Source organism: Malania oleifera, chromosome 13, assembly GCF_029873635.1.
Source record: "Malania oleifera isolate guangnan ecotype guangnan chromosome 13, ASM2987363v1, whole genome shotgun sequence".
Taxonomy (NCBI): Eukaryota; Viridiplantae; Streptophyta; class Magnoliopsida; order Santalales; family Ximeniaceae; genus Malania; species Malania oleifera.
In genome coordinates, this window is record NC_080429.1 from 44,222,079 (window position 1) to 44,247,281 (window position 25,203).

The following is a 25,203-nucleotide window of genomic DNA, read 5'->3' on the forward strand; positions in this document are numbered from 1 at the left end:
CCATCTACCAATAACACATCATCAATGGTAAGGGAAGGTTCTTTACCTATCTTACCAATCCCAATGACTTTTCCTTTTGCATTGTCTCCGAATGTAACGTATCCACCATCTTTTAGCCTTAATGAGGTGAACTTTGATTTATCCCCGATCATGTGCCTAAAAAACCCGATGTCCAAGTACCATTTGTCTTTAGATGTGGTTGTCCTAAGGCAAACCTACAAGAAGGGTTCAATACGTTACTCTTAGCTAGCCAAACCTCCTTAGGTTTCTTTATTTCATTTTTTTTTCTTTAATTCTCCAAACTTTCTTGACTTCCACATTCTTTCTTTTAAATGGACAATCAAATTTTATATGTCCCTTTTTTTTTTTTTTTTTTTTGCATAAGAAGCATGTGGTGTGTTAATAAATATTAGTTGAAGATGTGCTTGCATAATGCTTCGATTCTTTAACAATGTATCCCATATAAAGATTCTTCTTCTTTTTGTTCTCAATTCCTTTAAATCCTATTCCTTCTTTATCTAATGACATTTTTTGTTTTCCAAGGAAATTTTCAAAGTTCTTCTTTCCTTTAGTAAAATTGTAAATAATTTTCCATTTGTCTTCAATTTTACTCTTGAGGTCTTTTATTTCCGAGTCTTTCTTGCTTTCACCATTTATTTGTAACTTAACTAAATCTTAAGACATGTCATTTATTTTCTTCATAAGCACATCAATATGTGGTTCTTCTTCTTTTTCAACTGATTTTGATGTATCTAGTTGATTTTTAAGTGGTTCATTTTGTTCTTTTAAGGCAATGTTCCTTTTTGTTACTTTTATAAACCTATTGTGTAGGGAAAATAATTCATCTTGAATTTATTTGTATAACGGCATACTATCACATGAATCACTACATGATTCATCACTTGATTCTTTAGATGACACTACAAAAAAAAAAAGATTATTAGTGACGGATTTCTATTAGTCGCTATACCAGCCGTTACTAATGCTTATTAGTGACGAATATTTCAAACCGTCACTAAAAACCTAAGCCCGTCACTATAGATTCTATACCAGATCGACCAAAAATCATCACAATTGCTCCTTTATTAGTGACAGTCATAAAACCGTCATGAATGCTCTATTATTAGTGACGATTTTAAAACCGTTACTAATGCTCTATTATTAGTGATGGTTTTAAAACTGTCACTATTACTCTATTATTAGTGACGATTGTGAAACTATCAGTAATGTTGTATTATTTGTGACGATTTTAGAATCGTCACTATTGCTCTGCAGAGCTATTAGTGACGGTTTGAATTCCTTCACTAAAACTTTTTAAAAGGGTATTAGTGACAATTTTGAAACCGTCACTAATACTTAAACTGGATAATTACTAGTGAAATTAATTTTGTTTCCAATTATTAATTTCTGTAAAAATCTGTAATTAAATTACATTTTCTTATACATTCATAATTGCAATAAAATTCATAAATTATTCAAAATTCTAATTCAAATTAAATTACAAATATGTTATACAAATTTAAATTCAAATTCAAATTCAAATTCAAATATATTATGAAAATTCAAATTTAAATAAAAATACATTATATAAACTCAAATTCAAATACATTTCATCTATTCAGATAACAAAGAAAGTAAGCTGCATCTGTAGTACATGACATCGTCTTGACGTTGTCACAGTTGCAAACCCTACAAATTAATTAAGAAAGTTTAAAAAATTAGTATACGCTTTTTGAAAAATTTTGGCAACATTTCTCCTGTAAACATGACATTTTCCATAGAGATACTCCATACCTAGGTGTTTACGATAAACAGTTCACAATAATCCAACTAGCTAGTAATTAATTTTGCGAGTGCACAAAAGCTTCATATAATAAGCATTAAATAATGTAACATGTTCATGCATCCCATAAAACACATATATCAGAACATAGGGATTATCCCCATAAACAACATATTTCATAGAGTAGACATAGTTGGTATGAGATTCACTATAAAATGAAAATCCCAAGAAAGATAGCTCATCTCCAAAGAAAAGAAAGAGATGATACGTGCATTGTGAATAGTGGAAATCTTAAGAAGATGAAGTGTCATAAACTCCAATGACTGTAACCAGGCCAAGCATCCTCCCAAAATCAAATCCTATTTCCATTAGCTACTCTAAAATGAGTGGGAGGAAGGTTTAAACAAGCAAAATGGGAAAAAAATTTCTACAAACTTGCATGGGAAACAATGCCACTTCCTCTAGTGTTCTATCCATTCTAATGGACCCTATATTACTTTTAATCTCCTTTTTTGGAAATTAAAAATTAATTTTTGGTTGCACATAAATTAAACTTAAACCTTGAAACATAAATAACAAACTCCAACCAAAATTGGCATAACCACCAAGCAAGCAAGAAATCAACGAGAAATTATATCACATAGTCCAAAATTGGTCTCATGAATTTTTCTTTCCTTTCCCTAAAATTTTCAACAAATTTTCGGCAGCATGCCGTCTATAAATAGAACATTTCCCAAACTTGCAAGTCACAAAAGCATGCAATTCACAATATTTTTGCATCATACAAATGTCATTTAGATTAAGACATGCAACAACCTAAAAGTATCTACCAGCAGGCAATACACATCATTGCATTAGCCATGCAAGTGGCGTTCCAATCAAGCATGCAGTCCTAATGTCCACTACCAACATGTAGTTCACAAGATATGTCAATCCAAGCATGCAGTCCTGAAGTTAAATCATGTATTAAACTAAAGTTAGATATATACCCATCTCTAGCTGCAATGAGGTTATGGATGACAGAGAAGGACGACGAGGCCGTGGATGGTGGTGGTTGCATTAACAATTTTTTATCTAGTTTACCCAAAGTTTCTTTTCACAATTGATTTGAAATGCGATAAGCCTGCCTATGTACAAAAAATGAATTTTAGCTTTCATATGGTAGGTTGTCGCTTATAGTTAAGGTATGATTTAAATATTAATTTTATTTCTCTTGAATCTTGCCTTGTGGATGCAATGACCGCAAGAAGGGTATCAAGATTCAAGCGAAATAAAATTAATATTTAAATCATACCTTAACTATAAGCGACAACCTATCAGATGAAAGGCTAAAATTCATTTTGTCTACATGGGCAAGCTTATCGCATTTCAAATCAATTTTGAAAAGAAACTTCGGGTAAACTAGATAAAGCCCCTCCATTCATTGTATACACACTACAAATGATATGCCCACTATCAAAAATAGAAGTTATCAAAAGTAGACCTAAAAGTTAATTAACAAACCCTTCTCAATGACGGCAAAATTTAAGGAAAAAACCTACATAATTATAAATCCAATGTAAAAACTAAATATACTTTTTAAACTATTTTTTAGTCATTCAAAATACTAACTTAAATTCATTAAGTAAATAAAGCCAAGAGAAAGTTATAAAATTGCAAAGTTCATATTACTTTCAAGATTTATGATACAACTCCCAATTATTCCTATATTATTTCCAAATCTCATCCAAATCCCAATTATTCCTATATTGTTCATATAACTTTGAAGTTTGGAGTACTAGACTCTGAATGTGAAGTCTACCTCCTCCTTAGTAATACTATTTTTTTTGCACAAAGTGTTTTTTGTGGGAGAGAGACAGATTGTGTATGTTATTTTTCGTAGACATTGAAGTGGTAGGATGTTCGTCATACAAAGAAAAAGGGCATTGTGTTCAAATTAGATTTTTTGATTTTGAGAAGGTGGGTTATTGAACTAGTTGGGAGTTCCTGGATAGAGTGCCTTTGAGGAAGGGGTCAGGTGTTACATGGAGGAATTGGATAGGGGGCTGTTTATCTAATGCCTTTGTGAACCACCAATATGGATTGGAATCTTTAAAATCAAGAAAAACTAATATAGAAAACAACCCACCCCAAACATATGTGAACCACCAATATGAATAATCTTTAAAATCAAGCAAAACTAGTATAGAAAACAACTCAACTAGCCAATCCTTAAAAGAAGGTCCGCTTGTGTCCCAAATCATAATTTGACTGTTTGACGCGCTCGAAAAGGGTGAATGGCATTCCCATCTGCTTCTAATAACAAACTAAATGTAATTAATAAATTTTATTTTCAAAATTATTTTCTAATTTTTTAACATTTATATGAAAATATTGAAAATTAAACACAAGTGGCTTTTTCAATTTTTGATCCAAGTGTTACAAGAACTAGAGAACACTACAATTTTACTTGCTCGGACATGGCAAATGTTTTTACTCATCCTTTCAAAAATATTTTAACATTAAACGACTAATCCTATATTTTATTTTTGTTTGGGAAAATTTAACGCAATTTCAGTAGCATGCTGTCTATAAATTGAACGTTTTCCCATAAAACCTACACCTGATAAGTTCAAATGGAGTATTTATAAGAAGTTGAAGGCACACGAGAACCAATATCCACGACTAGCATGCATTACAAATCAACTACATCCGCTATGCAGGGGGCATTCTAGACTAGCATGCAATCATGTAGCATATTCACGACAGTAATACATGTAGCCATATCTTAAATTTAGAATATAAATAGCAGAGAAGATGCTTAAGTTTCCATTTGTTAGATGAGGAGAAGATAAGGCAGTGTAATCACTGGGGAAGGAGAGAATGAAGTGGAATTGGACTTGTGGGTTAATGGATATTTCTGAAAATGTGACATGTTTAAACTCAGCTTATGTAAAAACGTCTGTTTTTGTCAACTCATGATATGCTATGCTCATTTGGCAGCCACTCAGGTGGGACAATTCATAAAGTTTGAAGAAACATCCGAAACATCTTCAAAACATGGTGGGATGACAACTACAAGGGTAGTTCCTGTCCCTCAGTTGCCAAAATTACAAGAAAATGTGTGCAACTTCATGTTCTTTAGTTGAATGGCTTGGATAAACTTCTTTTTTTTTTGGGGGGGTGGGGGGTTAAAATGACCGAGCACAACATGAATGGCTTCTGTATAGTTTCTGGATTTTGTTTCGTGTGTTGGACAACTTGAATCTTTAGAAGTAATAGTCGAGGTAGTAGTGGTGATAAGCAGTAAAATATTAGTTACAGTTAGTTGTTTTGGAAAAACTGAACATAATTAAGATTTTACTGCTTATCACCACTACTACCTCGACTATTACTTCTAAAGATTCAAGTTGTCCAACACACAGAACAAAATCCAGAAACTATACAGAAGCCATGCAGGCTGTGCTCAGTCATTTTAACCCCCCACCCCCACAAAAATGAAGAAGTTTATCCAAGCCATTCAACAGAAGAACATGAAGTTGCACACATTTTCTTGTAATTTTGGCAACTGAGGGACAGGAACTGCCCCTATAGTTGTTATCCCACCATGTCTCGAAGATGTTTCAGATGCTTCTTCAAACTTAATGAATTGTCCCACTTTAGTGGCTGCCAAATGAGCATAACATATCATGAGTTGACAAAAACAGACTTTTTTACATAGGTTGAAATCAAACATGTCACATTTTTAGACATACCCATTAACCCACTAGTCCAATTCCACTTCATTCTCTCCTTCCCCATTGATGACACTGCCTTATTTTCTCCTCGTCCAACAAATGGAAACTTAAGCATCTTCAAACTTCATGAATTGTCCCACCTGAGTGGCTGCCAAATGAGCATAGCATATAATGAGTTGATAGGTTCAAATAGAGCATTTATAAGAAGTTGAAGGCAGACAAGAACCTATATCCACTACCATCATGCAATACACATCAACTGCATCTGCCATGCAAGAGGCATTCTAGACTAGCATGATTTAACATTAAACTCAATTTGTGATCATAATACCTTATAATCAATCAGAGGAGCCACCCGCATCATCTTGTCTAGATTAACGCATCCTTTCCTCTAACCGTGCTTGCCTATCTATCATGGCTTGCATATAGGCTCGAACGGTGGAGAGGTCCGATCTTAGTTCCGCGTTCTCCATAGTGATCCTTTGCATCTGTCGAGCCATCTCCTGCTTATCACACTTGGCCTCTCAACGTTGTCATTCCATCTCTGCATGAGTCACTGCACCCATGGATGATGATGCTATTGGGGTGATCTATCCACTTCCAAGACCTTTCACCCAGCCCCCCGCTCATTGCCCAAGCACCTGGGAAGTGATCTCAAAATCTGTCATGTGCGGACTCCCCTCTGAAATAGGTGCATCCCTCAACTCGACCATCCGTGCCTAATTTCAGTCATGAAAATGATAAAAAGGAATAAGTAAGACTACAACTTTTATGTTTTGAATAAAGTAATAAACTAAATAATTTGCTTGACTTACATGTTGATCCTGCGCACCCTCGCACCACTCCCCCGATCACCATTGGTGTGTTCTCTGATACAGATCCGGCAGCGGCTCCTTTGTGCTAGTCTCAGGATCACGCTATATTATCATATAAGTCATCATTACTATTATGTTATGTAATGGTCAGATAATTTTATATATAGTAATTACCTAGCGATGATTTACAAATAACCTTGATCCACCGCAATGTGTTGTAGGGAGTTTGCTGTGGTTCACAACATTTGTTTCACATATGGCCTGCAAGGAAGATGTCATGACGTCATATTAGTGACATCATTGTGAAAAATTAGTGATTAGAATACAAACACATCACCTGACAGCGTGGGTTGCGGAAATGGTGACACACCACGTCCCAATCTTCTTGGGATATCTTATTGTATGGCGGCACTTCTGCTTCATCTCCCATCGCTCGAAAATGGGAGCGCATTTTTGAGCGATAACTCTTAAATTTATTACACAATTGGACATCGACCACCCTCCTCACATGGTCATCCTTGAGGATGTCCATATCAAACTACTTCTGCATATATAGGTAATACAATTACAATGTTAGACAGTTGTTAATTAACTAGTATATTAAAAATAAAAAAACATTTAAATTAAAAATAACTATATAGGGTTAGGAAACTTACCAAAATGCGCATGTAAAGGACCATGCGCTGCTCTTGAGTCACCTGAGGCCAGCTGAATGCAGTGACTAGAGCATACTGTCGGCATATAATGCCAAGCTTCCTTGTCCACACAGTGCACCAAACCACCAATCGTTTAGTGGGGCAGTGTATCCTTGAGGAATGTCGATCCGAATCCGCTGTTTAGTCCTATGCAGGTGCTTCTTCAGTGACATGTTCTTTGCTGCACCACGGCCTGACCTGACCGTGGACGTAGATGCTGAAAGTGGAGTTAATTTAAAAACAACATTATAATCATACACATGAACAACTATCATCAACAGTTGACATGTAAACAAAAGAATTGTATCCATACCAACACTGCTCATGACGGTCGGTAACTCACCCTGCGTGTCAGTTGCATAGGTGGTATCCATGTTTGGCCGAGGTTCCGATGGCTTAGACAATGATGCCGCCGCAACAGGACTGACGAGATCCGCCGATCTCGAGGATGTCGGATCATCCTCATACAATGTAGTAGTGTGCCTGAAAGGAAGTCTCCAATGTCGACCTCCTGGAGCTATATCTGCAAATAATTATACAAGTCAATATAAAAAGAGCAAATTTTTAAGTTATTTACACAGGTCAGATACATAGTGACAAAAATAGACAAGTACATATATGAAGTATGAATATGAGATGGATGCAGCTGACATATATTTTTAAGTTATTTACACATGTCAGATACATAGTGACAAAAATAACATGCTTACCCCCCCTATACGTCCTCAATATCCGTATCATCCTCACTTTCTAAAGTGTCTTCTTCTTCACTACAGTACTCGATCCCTGTTTCATCTTCCCCATCAGTTTCCTCATCATCGATGAAGTGAACGTCTACAGAAGGTTCAATTGTAATGTCAGCAACTCCTATGTGTTTTGCCCTAACACCATCCGTATGCAATGGTATAGGACCAGTGCCTTCTTCGACAACATCTATTTCAGATTGCGTTGCTGCGTGGATACATGGCTCATCTTCTTGAAATGCAGTCTCACTGGCACTCATCTCATTATCTGCCGCTTGTGCAATTGCGTACAAACTTCGGGGAGGGATCTTTTGGGACACATGCCATTCACCCTTCAATTTGGTGTCTTTAAGGTAAAACACTTGTTCTGCTTGCATCGCAAGCACGAAAGGGTCATTTTGATACCAGGTTTCGCTAAAATTAACACTGGTGAAGTAGGCATCGGTGTTTATCCCAGTCTTTTTATTGCCGATGTCCCACCAGGTACACTTGAATAGGTGGACGACTCTGTTTGCTCCATAGTTAAGCTCTATAATGTCATCCAACACACCAAAGTAGTCAATATATTCATCTCCTTCTATGCCTAGCATTGCAACCCCACAATTTTGGGTTCTTCTATGCAGTTCAAGGGACTTTGTATGAAATTATAACCCGTTAACAATGCAACTGCTATAGCGGTTAACTCGTTGATCGAGCCCACATGCCAACGCGTACAAATCTTTACTTGCCATTGGTTCCTTATTGTAATACATGACTTTTGTCTATTAAATAAATAGGAGTTTAGAAGAATACCATCAATAGTGAAACCATACGTTGCTTCTAATTGAAGTAGTTTTTGTTACTTACACGACTCCCAAACCAATTGATAAACTCCTTGTTATATCTTTTATCAAAATTTCGTTCATTTTAGGCCAGGAGTTCAGCTTCATGTTCGCTATATGCAATAGTAGTACATGTTAATGTCTAGTAAGTATATAATTATGCATATGTAAATACAATGCAAAGTAAGGATTTTGGAACAATGTACTCAATATATGGAACAGTTTCATCCCAATTGTTGAGGACATAAAAATGAGCCTTTTCTAGGTCGTCCATGTCAATGAAATCGTAAAATTGTGCACCAAGAGGTTGAACATTTTCTTGAAATATAGAGCGCCTGAGTTCTTCATCTTTCACATTAATAGCATGAACGTCTGCATTTTGCTCATCACGAGTAAACATTGTGTCAATATCATGTAGATACATTGAGCAAAATGCAAGACATTCACTATCAATGGATGCCTCAATGATTGAACCTTCCGGTTGTGCCTTATTGCGCACGTATCCCTTCAAAGTGGACAAGAACCTGTGCATTTTATGTAGCATTATAGACTTGTAGACACAATGAAGAAAAAGAAATTCAAACAGGGAAATCATGTGACCATTATACAAGGACTTTATACTTTACCTCTCAATAGGATACATCCAATGATATTGAACCAGTCCTCCAATTATGGCCTCCCTTGGTAAATAGACAGCTAGATGGACCATCACATCGAAGAATGCTGGCGAAAAAATTTTATCCATCTTGCATAGTATGATCACGATGTCATCCTCTAACCGTTCAAGTATGTTTACGCTTAATTCTTTTGAGCACAACTGCCGAAAAAAGAATCCAGCTCAATTAGCACCAAGCAAACATCTTCAGTCAAGTGTCCACGAAGGAAAACGGGTAGAACCCGTTGTAGAAGGACGTGACAGTCATGACTTTTCATTCCTAGCATCTTCCCTTCCTTCGTGTTTATGCATCGAGCTATGTTCGATGCATATCCATTGGGGAACTTCACTGATTTCAAAGAGTCGAAGAATTTATTCTTCTCATCCTTTGAAAATGTGTAACAAGCTGATGGCATGAGAATTTTGTCCCCATCACGAAACAGGTGCAGCTCAGGTCGTATTCCCATGTCTTCCATATCTCGATGAGCATTTGCGGTCTCCTTTGTCTTCCCATTTATATCAAGCAATGTACCAATGACATTCTCACAAATGTTCTTTTCGATGTGCATGACATCCAAGTTGTGGCGTAGTCAAAGATCTTTCCAATATGGCAACTCGAAGAAGATGCTTCTCTTTGTCCTATTCAACTCCCACTCAGTGCGTTTTCTTTTTCTAATGATCGGTGGGTTCACAAATTTCACATTTCTGATGAACCTTAGCTGGTTTAATATCTCTTCCCCACTTAATCGCTTTAGTGGTGACCTTCGTTCAGGTTTTCCATTGAAGCTTCTGACACCATGAGTCCTCCAAGGATGTCCAGTTCATAGAAAACGGCAATGATACATAAAGCATAACTTGTGGCCATGCTTCAAGGATAAGGATCCAACATCCTTATTACATGCTGGGCATGGTAAGTAACCTTTTGTGCTCCAACCTGACAGGTTGCCATATGCGGGGAAATCATTAATTGTCCACAAGACTGCAGCATGCATCCAGAATGTTGTCCCGGTTTGCACATCGAATGTCTCCACTCCTTTTTCCCATAATTATTTCAACTCGTCAATTAACGGACGCAGGTAAACATCAATATCATTACCAGGTGCTCTCGGTCTGGGAATCAGCAGAGACATATAAATGAAAGGTTCTTTCATACATCGTCATGGCGGCATATTGTATGGCATCATCATAACTGGCCACATGCTATATAGGTCGGTCATGTTACCGAAAGGATTGAACCCATCCAAAGCAAGGTCAAGTCTGATGTTACGAGGATTACTAGCAAACCACATATGCATTTTATCAAATTTGGCCCAAGCTTCAGAGTTCGCTAGATGGCTAAGGGTGTTTCCATCATGAAGACGTTTCTCTTGATGCCATCTCATATCTGTAACGGTATTTTTGCACATATACAATTGTTGCAGCCGCGGGATTAACGGACAATATCACAAAACTTTTTTGGGAATCTTTTTACCCTTCTTATGATTAGTTCTATACCTCGATTTACCACATTCTAGGCACTCATTCGCATTTTCATGTTCACCATAAAAGAGTGCACAATCATACCTACACGCATGTATTAGAGTGTAACCGAGACCCAATTCACGCATGTATGTCTTCGCCTTATAAAAAGACTTGGGAAGTGTTTCACCCTCCGGAAGTGCTACCTTAATGAGGCTTAAATGCATGTTGAATGCACTTAGAGATAACCCATGCATTGTCCTTGCATGAAGCAACTTTATTAGAAACTCTAATTTTGAGAACTTTTTATAGTTTCGATATAGGGGCACCTGTGCATCTCTCATGAGATTAACAAATGGTTTACCGAGTCGATTCAATGTACTAGGTTTGCAAAGGTATGGTACCCGCTGAAGTAGTTTCATCACCAGTACGCGACACACTGACATCACCCGTGTCCATTGCAATCCCCCTTTGTAATTCACCTAACATTTTGATTAACCCTTACGAACGTGTATCACGACCTACTATATTTGCCCCCTCATCTTCATCTTCATTTAAATTATCGCTCTGAACTACGTAATCTTCACCATGGAACACCCATCTTGTGTACCTTTTCTCCATTCCAAAGTCTAACAAATGTGAATGGACCAGCTCAATGTGTTTGAATGTTATGTTTTGACATTGCTTGCAAGGACACCTTATTCTACTGGCTTTGTCTGCACGAGGATGTGCGAACTCTATGAAATCATGTACCCCTTTCACTTATTCTGGAAAAAACCTACCCCGAGTGTTCATCCAACTCTTATCCATGTTCATTAATTACCCTATAATATGTTCAAGTAAATGGTGTTCATTATATTCTCATAATGTTTATCATGCATGCATCGTGAATCCTATAATCAACCATCATACTCTAAAGGGTACAAATCCTATCCCATTCAGGAATGTTGCATTTACATTGCGATCAATCACTCAAATTCCTTCGTCATAGTCATTATAAATTTCGGTAGCATCTCCCCACGGCTCTCCAAGTACACGATATGGAGGAAGTGAAAATTTGGCTAGTTTTCCATCACTAACAAATTTTCACGACACCCCACTATGCACCTAGAGAACACAAGTAGAGACACACTCGAAATATATAATAACAATTGACAAAGCATGAACGATGACAACAATGTAAATACAACTTCCTGAACTGTCCACATTGGACAATCCAAGAATGGTTGAAATACAAACATTACTAATAGTGAGTGAAACAAATAATTAACATGTTCAAGTGATTATTAGTCAACATAGTACGACTAATAATCAATTGAAATATAACAATTGATTTGCCTCACATGTACGATTACGAATGAATGTATAGTAACCGTTCTTGGACGGGTCCAAGCTTCAATGAATGCATGAAATGATAGTAATTAAATGGTAGTTCCAGTATCTCCCAAAATATAGGTTGAAATCAAATGCTCCATGTATTTTCATTAATTTTAGAGGCAATACAATATAGCTAGACACATCGAAGCACGCGTACAACCATTCAAAAGCATGGTAAAACAGAATGCAATTAAAAACAAATAAAAAAAAAAGAAATAAAATAAAAGCACAAGGGTGCATGAGCGCAGTACATAAGCAAAAGAGAAAGTGCATAAAAATATCCCAAGCATCTAGTCTATCCTAATCAGAGTCCAAATTAGAATCGGAACTGCCCGAGGCTCCCTTCGCGGAGGCATTAGCCAGTAAAGAGGAAATCCTACAATTTAAGTTAAAAAAAAAACTTTTTTCAGAGGGGCATACTTAACAATAAAATTAGGAGAAAATATTCACACCTACTTATTAAAAATGTTCAACATAAATTTAATTTTAAAACTCATTTACTAAACCAAGTAAAATTATTAGTTACTTTTTCATGTGAGCGCTTCGTTCTAGTTATTATATATTTTTAAACACCTTACAATTGTTTTCATCATATACTCAAATCTAACTTTTTCTTTCTAGCAGCTCATTTTTCATAAGGAGACCAATAAAGAAGAAATAAGTTGAACTCTAGTCATACTCCTCAAACTTTAAATTTCAATAAGTTAATTAGTTTGCCTGTGTGGTTGGTGAAATTATCTTATGTTTTTGGTATATTGTACTGTTCATTCTTTAGTTTGTTTTCTAAATATTTAATTATTTTTTATATTATCTTTTTAACAAATTTTAGTGTCAAGATAAGATTTTCTTTAAACTGATATACTAAATAATGCACATGATTTTCTTTAAATTAATATACTAAATAATGCACATTTAGCTTTTGATATATTTTATAAAAATAACTTGTCTTGTTGAAATATATATGTAATGAGCAGATAAATTTTAAATTGACAATAAAACTTTGGCTCATGTCCATAATTGAGTATTATTTCTCATCATACGTATAAGATTTGTGAAGTAGAATATTTTATAGCCATCTCGGTAGGTAAATTTTTCGAAATAAATCTCATGTCACCTTTTGTAGCGAGGTTTCAAATGCATGTTTTAGGAAAAGGAAAACATCTATTAACTGAAAGCAATCACTACATACATGATAAATCAAGATTTATTTGAAATATCTAGTCATGAAAGGGGATTAGTAACACAAGCTAGGCTCCTCTGCCTCTTTATTTAATTGGGATTTTTTTTTTCTATACACCAATTAACATCCTGGCTCGAGAGGAAGCACTCATATTATGACTATTGCATTAATAAGACTACCTAATAGCTAAAGGATTAATGCAAAGGCTTTCTATTGAATATGAAAGAGTTAAAAAATAACATTTGATCAATTGAGAAACATATACCGGCTGGGGCTATGGCTGTGGCTCCAAGTGCAGCTTGAGGCGGGGTACCTGATGGCGACGAACTGGCCGAGTAGCGGCGGCACATCTAGGGCTGCAGCTCTGAGTGCAACTAGAGGCCAGGGACTTGACGACGAGTGGCGGGTAGCGGCGTGCTACGAGACGAGACAGAGGAAGGTCAGGGAGTCCGAGCAAATGACCAAAGAGGAGGAGTGGCTCGGGTGGGAGGCTACTTGTGGACGACTAGAGGGGATAAGGGACTTGGGTGGCAGCTACGGTACCTGTTGAAGGCAGCTAGAGGAGGAAGGAAAGGAGGGGAAAGAAGGGAGGAGGGAAAGCCAAGGGAAAGAAGGAAGAGAGAAAGCAAATCGTAGCGGCGTGTAGACGAGCGGGAAAGGAAAGGGAAAGGAGGGAAAAGAAAGGAAGATTAGGGCAAACCTTATTAAAGGATTAGTAGTGACGAATCCATAACTGTCACTACTAGTAGGGCAATAGTGACGAATTAATAAATTCATCACTATTGCTTTGCAAAAAAATAAAAGCCTCTTTTTTTAAATACGTGAAGTATTAGTGACGGTCTTCAAATCTGTCACTAATACAAGGAAAATAGTGACAAATTTCAAAATTCGTCACTAATACTCTGAAATAATAAAATTAAAATTATTTTAGAATACGAGAAACATTAGTGACGATTTTAAAATCCGTCACTAATACTGTGAAGTAAATTTTTTTTATTTGTTTTAAAATGGAAGTATTAGTGACGGTTCTCAAATCCGTCACTAATAATGGATCAATAGTGACAAATTTAGAAATTCATCACTAATACCGTGAAATAAAATTTTTTTATTTTTTTTTAAAAATGGAAGTATTAGTGACGGTTCTCAAATCCGTCACTAATAATGGGGCAATAGTGACGAATTTAGAAATTCGTCACTAATACTGTGAAGTAAATTTTTTTTTTTTTTTTTTTTTCAAAAAAAGTCGAAGTATTAGTGACGGTTCTCAATCCGTCACTAATAATGGGCCAATAGTGATAGATACAAAAATTCGTCACTAATACTCTGAAGTAAATTTTTTTTTATTTTTTTAAATAATAGTAGTCACGGTTATTTATTCATCACTAATACCACAAAAATCATTACTAATATTTTCTCAAGATAAATTCTACGCGAAAAATATTTTCGCACGATTTTTTCTGGTTTTTAGTGACAAAATATTAGTGACGGATTCAATTTCGTCACTAATAGTACCGTATTAGTAACAGTTTCTAAAACCGTCACTAATACCCTACTATTAATATTTTCGTCACTAAAAACCAGTTTTTTTGTAGTGTGAACTATAGTAGGAATTTACCTTTTCATTATCAGCCATGAAGCATATGTTGGCCATCTCTTGTTCACTGGATTCGTTCTTTCATTTGCTTGAGCTTGTATCATCCCATGTGGCTTTCATTTCCTTCTTTTTCTTCGTCTTATGTTTCTTCAACTGTGGACAGTCAGGTTTAATATGTCCAACCTTTTTACAATTGTAACAAGTAGGGGGTTCATTCTTATTCTTATTTTCCTTTTTACTTGTATCTCCTTTTTCAGTTTTTGAACCTCTAAACTTTCTAGAAAACTTCTTGTTTCTTTTAAAGAATTTACCAAGTCTTTTAGTAATGAAGGCTAGTTCTTCATCATCTAATTCACTTGCATCTTCCACTTCTTCACTAGAGCTTTCTTTGGCAGCCTTAAGGGTTATAGATTTCTTGTTTTTGTTTTTAGCATTCCTTTCATTCATAGCCATCTCATAGGTGATAAGGGATCCAATCAGTTCATCTACTGAGGTATTCTTAAGGTTTCTTCCTTCCATTATAGCTGTGGCTTTGGGTTCCCAAATTTGTGGAAGACCTCTTAGGATTTTTTGAATCATCTCATAAGTAGAGTAGCTTTTGCCTAAGGCATTAAGGGAGTTTATGATATAAGTGAACCTAGTGTATATATTTTTAATAGATTCATCCGTATTCATACTAAACGCTTCATATTCGCTAGTAAGCATGTAAATTCTATTATCTCTCAAATCAATGGTACCTTCATAGGTTACCTCTAGTTTGTCCCATATCTCTTTTGTTGTTTTGCATGCCATGATGCTATTGAATTCATTTATGTCAAGGGCACAGTATAAGACATTTATAGCACTTGAGTTAACTTGCAACATCTTATGGTCGTTTTTGGTCATGTCTTTTTCTTCTTTGGGTATTTCTTTTCCATATACAAGTTTGGTAGGGATAAGATCACCATGTGAGAGAACCCTCCATGCTTTCCAGTCCATGGTTTGAAAGTAGATTCTCATTCTTTGTTTCCAAAAAGTATAGTTAATGAAATTAGGAATAGCTTCCCAAGAGGGGGGGGGGGTGAATTGGATTCTAAAAACTTCTTTTGATTCCTTTTAAAATACCTTAAACTTCTTTTATTTCTTTTAACCAATTCTTGACTTGTTTTTTTAATTCCTTAATCAATCAAGAACTTAGTTCTTTTATCCAATCAATTAAACACAATCTTCAAACCAAACAATCAATTTATTTGCCAAGTACAAGTTAAACAACAAACAACCAAACCAAGATATAAAGTTTTCAGCACTTTGGTAATATAAGATCTTGAGATAGTTTATTTGTTTATATAAGCCCTGTAATTATGAATTATAATTTATGCTTACTGAAGTAAAGCCCTGTATAAATAAATCCAATCACTCTTTCCAAATATTTAGAATTCAAATAAACTCTTGGTAAATTTATCTTTGGGGTGTTAACCAAGTAACGTACTCCCGTATGGTTTCCGCAAGATATGGTGTAACCAACGTACTCCCTTTCGGTTTTTGCAACCCAAATCAAAATTGGATTTTAAGTTTACTTGATTTCCAAATATACGCAATATGTATAATTTAGATATTTAAATCATCCATGCAGTTGTATATGAACTAAAAATAAAGAATAGGGAAAGAGAGAGTGAGACGGAGATTTTTATGAGGTTCGACTTATACCTAGCCTACGTCCTCGCCTTTGGCAAACCACGAAAGGACTCACTAAACCTGTTTCGTTGACGGGTGGAACAAAACCGATTACAACATTCCTTGGTTAAGGCTAGAGCCTGCCTTCTCCAAACGATATTCCCTTGTTTGGTCACTCCTTACATAGGCTAGAGTCTGCCTCTCTAAGCAATATCCCCTTGCTTAGCCAACGATCCAAATACCTTGGAACATCAATGAACTACAAGAAACACAAGATAAAATCTGTGTACAAGTATACTCTCTCAAAGAGCAAGTTAGTACAATTTCAGCACTATATACTTCAATGTAAAATATCAATAGGAAATAGAATGAAGTTCAAGTGTAGAATTCACCAATATCCTTCTTAGAAGAGGATTAGCAGTAGGAATTCAAAGGAAGAAGGATCAGAACTTCAGAGTTCTCAGCAAAAGAATTTTTGAATGAGTGAGCAAGAGAACTTAGGAAGAACAAAAGTACTTTCAGCTTCTCAAAACAGAATTTTCAATTCTTGGGTATATTTTGATTTGCAAAACCATGTATTTATAGACTTTAAAACTTGAAAAAGTTTCCTTAAAGAGTTTCCCTATTTATTAGAATATTTAAGGTTCAAACAACTATAATTTAAAACATTAGAATTTTAAAAATTTGCCCATTGAACAGTGTTTAAATGTTTGACAGCAGTGACCCCGTTTCAGTGTTTTGGCCATAACTTCTTCTATATAACTCAAAATTAGATGTTCTTGGTGTCAAAATAAATCTAAGAGAAAATAATACAACTTCCATGTGTACCATTCTTTAAAATAATGAGCATTTGATAGAGAAAAATTCACCTCAATGCGGCTGTATAAAAACTGACAGCATTTGGGAAAAAACTCTTTTCGGTGCTCTTTATTCCAAAAATGATTCTAACCTTTTTAAAATAATTTTAGACCTTATAAAAATATTTTTCAGGTATTTTAAAAAGTATATAGGTCTAAGAAGTTAACCTAAGAGCTTCAAAATATTTCAAACGATATTTTAAACATTAAAGCACTTACGTGAAACTTCTAAAATATTAACATTCTAAATTCTTGAGTCTTCATGCTTTGTCCTTGGATTGAATCCATCTTTTCTTCAAGCTTCCATATTATTTGAGCTTTCTTACTTTGCCTTTCTTTGGCTCTTTTGAATTTAATATGCCTTGGCTCTCAACAACTCATTCATGTCCTCATATTCTTCAACAAGTAATTCATGCCTTGGCTCATTTAAGCTTCATTTGATCCTTGTGAGCACTTTGACCTTGCTTCTATCATATTTGATCCTTGTGGGCACTTTGACCTTACTTTCACATATATGAACCCTGAAATATCATTACTCATACAAATACATTAAATTTCACTTGTTTGTTAGCATCAAAACAAGATAACAAGATTTTAAGCCTTGTAAGGCCAACAGTTAAGACCACAAAAGATCGGAGGTTTGGTTGAGGATTGACCCTCTCCAAAGGGAGCTACACCTATGTGTGCCATTTATATCTTTATATAGCTTCTAATTAAGATTTTCTATAACCCCACTCTGATACCAATTGAAAACTAAGGTGTAGTCCTAAGAGGGGGGGGGGTGAATTAGGTTTTTAAAAGTTTCTTTTAAATATTTTTACAAATTCACAACCTTTTGTAAGTTTCTTAATCACACAAGAATGTTTTTATTTTCAATACTTAATTAAGCCAATCATAAACCACACTCAATAAATGAATTGATCAAATACAAGCCAATGATTCTTAACATGATACTTTCAATAATATCAATAAATCAACCAATAAACCAACAAATTCACCAATCACAACTTACCAACACAAAAGTTGCAGCAGCACTTTCACGATTCAACGTTTGTATGGATCAGCGTAGAGTTTGATAAAAGCCTCGTATTTATGGATTTTATGCACTTCCTTTAAACAAAGGTTTCCGCAAATAATTAATCAACACATTCCCTTTAAGGTTTCCGCAAAAGATCAATCAATGTACTTCCTTAAACTAAAATTTTTCTGAATCTCAATATTTTAGCTTCCTGCACTTAGGTACACAACCACGCAATTTATATATGCGGAAAAATTAAAGAGTAAGGGTACAGAGTGAGACCGAGCTTTTATAAGGTTCGACTTATACTAGCCTACGTCCTCGCCTTAGGCACCACCACCTAAGGATTCCACTATAACGCTTCTTTATGGGCCAAGCAAATTGTTACAATCCCTCCTTCAATCATGGTGAAGCCCCCTCTCCAAGAAATACCCCAAGCTTGGTACAACGATCCAATAACCTTGAATCGTCAAAAAAACAAAGAGATAAGAAAGAATTCGTGTGTATAAGAAGTACTCTCAGATAGAGTTGGTTAGTACAATATTAAGCACATCTAATACTTTAAAGAAAATATCAGATATGGATGAATTTAAAGCTCAAGAGTATGTCACCATGATTTTTCCTTTGATTTGAATTAGAACTCAGAAGATTTGCTTTTAGATCAGTGATCAAAGACTCAATATATCTCAAAACATTCTTAACAAGAAGATGTGTGCAAGAGGGCTTTGAGAGAGTATGAACAATATAGCTTGAAAACTGATTTTCAATTCTTGGTATATGATTTGATTTGATAAACCATGTATTTATAGGCTCAAAAAGGTATAAATTTTTGTTGCCCGAGATTTTATAAAATTTGGGGCACAAGCAACTCGAGGGTTAGTGGCCTGAACCCATGGTGGTCAGTCGCCTGACCTTTGAACATAGTGTGTTTTTCAGTTCAAAACAGGGTCAATCACCTCAGGTTCCATGGGTCAGTTGCCTCATCCTTCACTACCTATTCAAATTCTATTCGGGATATTTGTCAGTCGCCTGGCCAAGCACAGGTCAGTCGTCTGAAGAGATAAAAATGTTGTTTTAAGTTTGTTTCCAAAAAGCCTTAGCCATCTTGCTTTAATACTTTTAAAGAGTATTTTTCGAGGTTTTCAATGTAAGTTCTCCAAGTCTATATTAACCTCTAATGAGCTTCAAGGCATTCAAAATGATATTTAAAGTGAAGTACGTACATAAGACTTCCTAAAGACTTTAAAACTCTCCAAACTTGAAGTCTTCATGTATATCATTGCCTTGAATCATCTTTGCCTTGAGCTTTATTATTCTTTAAGCTTCCACATTTTTGAACATCTTGGACCTTTTGAGCTTCCATACCTTTGACCTGTTGAGCTTTAATATTGGTCACCTTGTTGATGAAGTATAGATTTATGGTACTTGTGATGTTGGACCTTTAATTCTTGAACCTTTTGAACTTTTCATATTAGGTTTCTTGAAATATCATCACTTAAACCATAATTTGGTACATTATATTTTATTTTTTATCATCAAAATAAGATTTGACAGCCATGTTAGGCCAACAAATTCATGTACCTCTAAGGCACAGTATAAAGCATTCATGGCAGTAGCATTTCCTTGAACCTTATTCATATCATCATTAGTAAAATCATCTTCATCTATAGGAACACTTTTTCCTTCTACATTTTTAACGGGCACATAATCTCCCTTTGAGACAACCCTCCACACTTTCCATTCTAAATTTTGAAGAAATATCCTCATCCTTTGTTTCCAAAAGGTGTAGTTAACACCATAAAAATTCGGAGGACGTGTGGACGATTGTCCCTCACCAAAAGGGGATACACCAAGATGAGCCATTGCAATCTTCAACAAAAATGGTTAAGTTATTTTGCAACAAGGCTCTAATATAAATTGTAATTTATGGTGTATTCCCAAGAGGGGGGCGAATTGGATATTTAAAAAATTATAGATCAAGTATGTCCTATTTTTAAAACCACTACTAGTATTACACGACCTAGGATTTTACTAGCAATCTCAAATCCTATAAATATTCAAGTATGCAAATATTTAAAATAAATACAATAATCACAGTAAATAAAACACAAGCATACAAGTGAAAAAAAATAAAAAGGGTAGGGAGAGAGAGTGCAAACATATACTTTTATGAGGTTTGGCTGTACCCACCTACGTCCTCACCTAAAGCCAACCAGCTTGAGGATTTCACTATCTTTCTCCATTAATCAGGTGGAGCAAAACTACTTACACACTCCTTGAAAAAATCAAATAAGGAATATTTGATCTGCAAAGATGCAACATTTTCTTGAAGAGATTTAACTCCATACCTCATGTCACCACTAAAGGTGGAGAATTGGTGATAGAAAGGAAGGAACCATGAAGGGGCTATCTTCTTCTTGAGGAGCAAACTGCTGCTCTGGATACTAAATAGGTGGTTGGGGTTTAGAAGCTTGGTAGCGTTGCCTTCCTACTTTGGGAAACCACCCTTGTTCATGTTTTTCATATCTTATCATCCTAAGGGTAGTGGTAGAAAAGATGTCATAGTGAGTCCGCTTAACAAACGAGGAGGATGGTGTGGTGAGATGAAAGTGTGCAAATATCAAATTCAAAATCCCACGATATGGAAGAACAATACAATGAGCTTCTTCCCTCGTAATCATCCACCTAGGAATGAGGCTTGGCAAATCCAACTTTTTCCCTTTAAGAATACACCACATTACAAAACAATCCAGAAAAGTAACATGGTCAGGTGATGTAGCTCATGGTAAAATATTTTAGGTGATCGGTTTTTGAAGGACCAGAGCTTAGAGGTTTAGTTTCTTGTAAAGTGGGGGATTACCAAAATAAAAAGGTTCCTCCTTTATAACCGATTGTAGAAACTCTTCTGGAGTGAAGTCCTGAGCCATTATCCATGATTTTTTAGTTTGAGGAATATCAAAGTCACCTTGCTTAATATGGAGAAATTTAGCTACGGATTGTGGGGTGAGTGTAATCAAATTCCCCATGACTTCGGTGGATAGTCCCAAATCTCTTTTAACCAAATTGGCTTAAAAAATTTTGATTAAAGTTGGGTAATATCTTGGGGCTTGATGTGTGATAAACCTTCTTCCAACCTAATCTTTTGAACATGGGCAATATTTCAGGAAAATCAGTTTCATGGAAGGATGTATCAAGAACTTTACCAAATATAGGATCCGTGGAACGAAGGTGATTCCTATATAGTTGCTTGGCATATGGAGAGGTCAGCCTTTTTTCAACTTCATCATCTTCAACAAGCTTGGAGGATGAAGCTTTGTTCCCAGTGGTCTTCATACATGGCACGACGATTCGATGAAAACCCTAGGTATTTGAAAGGAAATGAAGTAGGAGTATGTGCTTCAAGTGAGAATCAGAGGATTATGGGAAGTGAGAGGCTAGTAATCGAATGAGAGGGAGTGTTAGACGAGTGAAGAAACAGAGTCAGGCGGCTGAGGGTTTTAGAAATAAGGGTTTTGCGTATCTAATTATGCGACCGCCATTTGTCAGTCACCTGACAATCAAAGAGTTAGGCGCCTAATGAACTTAATGTCAGGCAGTAGTGAGTCAGTCGCTCGACTTACATGGTCAGTCGCCTGACATGAAAATTTCTTGTCTTCTTATTTAAACAACTTCTCTAATATGTAACAATCCTAGTTCACATCTAATAGAGATAAATTGATCCTCTAAAAGTTGTTTTGTAAAGATATCTGCCCATTGATCATTTGTATTCACAAAGTCTAGAATTATATCCTCATTTTGAACATAATCACTTAAAAAATGTTGTCTAATATCTATATGTTTTGTTCTTGAATGTGATATTGGATTTTTAGAAATATTTATAGCACTTGTATTATCACACTTAATGGGTATAGTTGAGTACTCTAAATTAAAGTCTTTAAATTGTTGTTTCATATAGAGTATTTGAGCACAACTGCTACCTGCTGCAATATACTCAGCTTTAGCAGTGGATAATGCTATGGAATTTTGTTTCTTTGAAAATCAAGACACAAGAAATCGTCCTAGAAAATGACAAGTTCCACTTGTGCTTTTTCTATCAATTTTGCATCCCACATAATCAGCATCTGTATAACTAATCATTTCAAATCCAGTATTCTTAGGATACCATAGTCCTAAGTCAATAGTGCCTATTAAATATCTTAAGATTCTTTTTACTACTATTTGGTGAGATTCCTTAGGAGCTGATTGAAATTGAGCGCACATGCAAACACTAAATATTATATCCAGTCTACTAGCTGTCAAGTATAGCAAACTACCTATCATACCTTGATAGTATTTCATGTCAACTGGTTTCCCTTTTTCATCTTTATCAAGGCTTACAGAAGTACTCATTGGTGATCTTATAGGCTTGCTACTTTCCATGTCAAACTTCTTTAGTATGTCTCTTATATATTTTGACTGATTTATGAAGGTACCATTTTTAGCTTGCTTGATTTGTAATCCTAGGAAATAATTTATTTTTCCCATCATACTCATTTCAAATTTATTTTGCATACATTTTGCAAATTTTTCTTACACAAATCATCATTTGTAGCACCAAATATGATATCATCAACATAAATTTGTATAAGAAGCATATCTTTATTCTTAGATTTTATAAATAAGGTGTTGTCAGCCTTTCTTCTTGAAAAACCATTTTCTAGTAGGAATCCACTTAACCTCTCATACTAAGCTCTAGGAGCTTGTTTTAACCCATATAATACTTTTGTTAATTTAAATACATGATCAAGGTTATATATATCTTCAAAATCAGGAGGTTGTGCTACATAGACTTCTTCATTTATAAATCCATTTAAAAATGTACTCTTCATATCCATTTGATAAAGTTTAAATTCTTTGTGAGATGCATAGGCTAATAACATTCTTATGACTTCCATTCTTGCTACAGGAGTAAAGGTCTCACTGAAGTCTATTGCTTCTTGTTGATTATATCCTTGAGCCACAATTCTTACCTTATTTCTTACTACAATACCATTTTCATCCTTTTTATTCCTAAATAACTATCTAGTTCCAATTATTGAATGATCATCGGGTCTAGGAACTAATTTCCATACTCAATTTCTTTCAAACTGATTTAATTCTTCTTGCATTGCTATTATCCATGAATCATCACTTAATGCTTCTTCAATGTTCTTAGGTTCTTCTTGGGATAGAAAAGCATAATGATTACATAGGCTTTTCAATGAAGATCTAGTTGATACTCCTCGTGATTGTTCTCCTATGATTTGATCCACTCGATGATTTCTTATAAATTTCCATTCTTTAGGTAATTCAGAATTTTTAGTAGAATTATTATTTTGAGTTTCTTCATTTTTTTCTTCTTTCACTTCTATGATTTCTAAGTCTTCTAGTTTTTGTGTAGCATTTGTTTTAACTTCTTCAATATCAATTGCTTCTGTAAATGGATTTACTTCATCAAAAGTTACATGAATTGACATTATAATTGTAAGTGTTCTTTTATTATAGATTCTAAATGCTTTGCTATTCAACGCATACCCCAAAAAGATTTCTTCATCTAATTTTCCAACAAATTTTCCTAAGTTATCTTTATCATTTAGTACAAAGCACTTGCAATAAAAAAAAAAAATGAAAGTAAGCTATGTTAGGTCTTCTTCCTTTCCATAGTTCATAGGGGGTTTTATTTAAGGTTGTTCTTATGGAAACTCTATTTATGACATAACATGCGGTATTAACGGCTTTAGCCCAAAAGTACTTAGGTAATTTGGGTTCATTTAACATGGTCCTAGCCATTTTTTGAAGGGATCTATTATTTCTTTCAACAACTCCATTTTATTGTGGAGTTCTAGGTGCTGAAAATTTGTGTTTTATTCCATGTTCATTGAAAAATTTATCAAGATCTTTATTATTGAATTCTATTCCTTAATCACTCATAATATTTAAAACACCATATCCTTTTTCATTTTGAAGTCTTTTACACACAAGTTTATCAACATATTGCAAGCTTCATCTTTTGAAGCTAAGAAAAGTGCCCAGGTAAACCTGGAGTAGTCATCAACGATGACGAAAGCATATTGCTTTCCTCCTAGACTTTGTGTTCTAGTAGCGCCAAATAAATCTAAGTGAATAAACTCTAAGGACTTGCTAGTGGAAATATATTTCTTCTTCTTAAAGATAGACTTAGTTTGCTTTTTTAATTGACAAGCATCACATATTTTATCCGTTACAAACTTAGTGCTTGGTAGTCCTCTAACTAAATTCTTTTTTACTAGCTTTGATAGTAAGTCCATACTAGCGTGTCCTAGTCTTCTATTCCATAGCCAACTTGCTTCATTCATGGTTGCTAAGCATGTGATATCTTGAGATTTTAGATCTTCAAAATCTATGCAATATACATTATCAATTCTTTTAGCAGTGAATATAACATTATGTTTTTCTCTATTTTTAACAATGCATTTGTCATGTTTGAAAATTATGTCAAATCCTTTATCACTTAATTGACTTATACTTAAGAGATTATGTTTCAATCCATCTACTAGTAAAACATCATCAATGGTCAAAGAAGGTTCTTTACCTATTTTTCCAATTCCAATGATTTTACCTTTAACATTATCGCCGAACGTGATGTATCCTAAAGAAAACCTATAAGAATGGTTCAATGTGTTATTTTTAGGTACCCAAACCTTCTTAGGTCTTTTTATTTCAGATTTATTTTCTTTGATTTTCCATACTTTCTTGACTTTAACATTTTTTTTCTTTCAAATGGGCATTCAAATTTTACATGTCCCCTTTTCTTACACTAGAAGTATGTAGTGTGTTCATA